This window comes from Tupaia chinensis, unplaced genomic scaffold, assembly GCF_000334495.1.
Source record: "Tupaia chinensis unplaced genomic scaffold, TupChi_1.0 Scaffold000438_1, whole genome shotgun sequence".
Taxonomy (NCBI): domain Eukaryota; kingdom Metazoa; phylum Chordata; class Mammalia; order Scandentia; family Tupaiidae; genus Tupaia; species Tupaia belangeri.
The window spans coordinates 754,635-757,288 of record NW_006159943.1 but is presented as its reverse complement, the minus strand read 5'-3'; positions in this window follow the sequence as shown (position 1 = coordinate 757,288).

Here is a 2,654-nt window from a genome sequence, read left to right as displayed (position 1 = left end):
TTTTTTTCCTTTTTTTTTTTTTTTTTTTTTTTTTTTTTTGAGAGGTTTTCACCATAGGGCGTGTGCTCTTGCCAGAAAGACACAGAGAGACAGAAAGTGAGAAATCACCCTCCAGGGGGGACGGCCACACCACAACCCCTTCTCCTCCATTCTCCTCTTGGGATCTTGGACACACACACACACACACACACACACACACACACGCCTGGCGTGAGTTTAAGCCACCGGGTCCAGGACTCCAACTGCGGTCGGCTACATGGGAGTCCAGCAACATAGCCATTATGCCAACTGCTGGTCCCGATGAATGTTTTTAAAAGAATTATTCTATTTGACATCATTTATCTATTTATTTATTTTTTTTATTTGACCAGAGAGGGACAGAGCAAGAGCTAGAGAGAGAAAGTGAGAAAGCAAGCGAACCGTGGTCGGTCATGTGGGAGTCTAGTGCCCTTAACCACCACGCCACCTGCCGGCCCGATAACGAATATTTACCAGGGGGAGGTCTGTCATAGTATCTATGTTACCCTGCCCCTCCTTGCCCAACTCTCACAGGTGAAGAATGCCAGGGCTTTACTTATCTAACTGTGTGTGCCCCGTGTGTGCCTTGATGGCAGGAGCGCCCTTATTTCATGAACTGCCCAATTAGTTGATTGCCCTAGTGGAAATCAGGCCGTTGACCAATGCGTCCTTGCTGGGTCTTTTGTATTTGTGAGGAACGATAAAAGGGAAAGTTACTACTGTCCCTGTGTGTCTTCCTTGGGTACTAAAGAAGGAAATTCCGTGCCTTCCAGGAATTGGGTAGGAGGGAGCCCCTCCAGATGGTCTAGCTCTAACTCCTGATAAGTTGTGATTGACGCGCCAGGTGTCCTGTTATTACCTTAGGGCGTTGCCGCTCATTTCTAGCTAACTGCCTATCACGGCTCCTTTAGCGCTGCAGAGCTACGCCCCCTGCTGATGGGAGAAAAAGACAAACCAGCCAGTGCCAGTCACTGAGTGGTTCCTTCACCCACTGGCGTCTTCACTGTACTACCTCGGGCAAGTAAGCGAGCCGTCTCTGCGTCTGTTTCTTATCTATAGGAGCAATGTCTCTTTTTTGGATTGCTTGGAGGATTCCAAATAACCGATGCAGACGGCTGGCACTTCCCTAAGTATTCAACAGGTGTGGTTATTCTTATTGTTCTGATTGGCTGAGCAGGGAGGGCAAAAGTGTCCCCGATACTCAGGGTGCGTGGTGTCTCTGAGGACAGAGACGGATGGAGGGCCAGGAGGTCTCCGTGCATCCCCTGTCCCTGGCTGGAGAGGGTGAGCTGCAGGGGCTGGGGTGGGCAGGGCCATCAGACCAGCAGCACAGTGACGAGATGACTCTTTTTTTTTTTTTTTTTGAGAGATTTTTGCTATAGGGCGCGTGGGTTCGCCAGACAGACAGAAAGACAGAAAGCGAGAAATCACCCCCCAGGGGGGATGGTCATGCCGCAATCCCTTCTCCTCCATTCTCCTCTCAGGATCTTGGGCAAACAGGCACATGCACCCGGCGTGAGTTTTAAACCACCTGGTCCGGGACGTGAACCGCGGTCGACTACGTGGGAGTCCAGCGACATAGCCATTGTGCTAACTGCTGGTTCCCAGCTCTGTCTGTTTTCAAATGGCCTCTACAAGAGTCATCACGTGGGGACACAGGAAAGCTGGGCCTCCGCCCTTAGCTTAGACAGAGTGCATTCTCTGCAGCTGTAAGCTGCAGCCCCTATGAGTGCAGCGGAAATGGGTTGCGTAGGTCTGACTGCAGTCCAAGGGGTGCAGGGAGGGCCAGAGGTGGTGCTGCACTCATACACAACGCTCTGTGATGCTGGCCCACCTGGGAAGGTCGCGGGTTCGCATCTGGAGGTCTCCCTGTGAGCCGGAGTGACTGACGCAGGGGTGGGTCAGGGCGTGGAGGCCCTGTTGGGGATACCTAGTACTCTCTTTTCTATCTCTCTCATGGACAAAATTAAATAAAATAAACTTTTAAAATAAATACCTAGGGGCTGACAGGAGGCATGGTGGTTAGGGCTCTGGACTTCCACATGGCCGACAATAGTAGGAGTCCCGGACTTGGCAGCTTCCTTTCTCACTTTCCCTCTCTCTCTGTCTCTGTCTAGTCTAATTAAGAATAATAATAATAAAGTAAAGTAAAATAAATAATTATTTAAAAATAATAAATACATAGGGACCAGCAGGTGGCGTAATGGTTGTGTCACTGGACTCCCACATAGTTGACCATGATTTGAGGCCGGGACCCAGCGGTTTGAAACTCAAGCCGGGTGCGTATACATGCATACCCAAGACGCCAAGAGGAGAATGGAGGAGAAGGGGTTGCAGTATGGCTGTCCCCTCTAGGGGGTGATTTCTTGCTTTCTGTCTCTCTGTCTCTCAGGTGAGCGCACATGCCCTATAGCAAAACTCTCTCTCTGAAAATAATAATAATAATACATACATAAATGTATAAATATGGGGCCAGGAGCTGGCATGCAGGCTAAGGCTCTGGATCCCATGTCCTACTGTTTGTGTCCCGCTTGAAAAGCACACCAGGCACATGTGTGTGCATGCCCAAAATTCCGAGAGGAGAATGAAGGAGAAGGGATTGTAGCATAGCTACCCCCAGGGGGTGATTTCTCTCT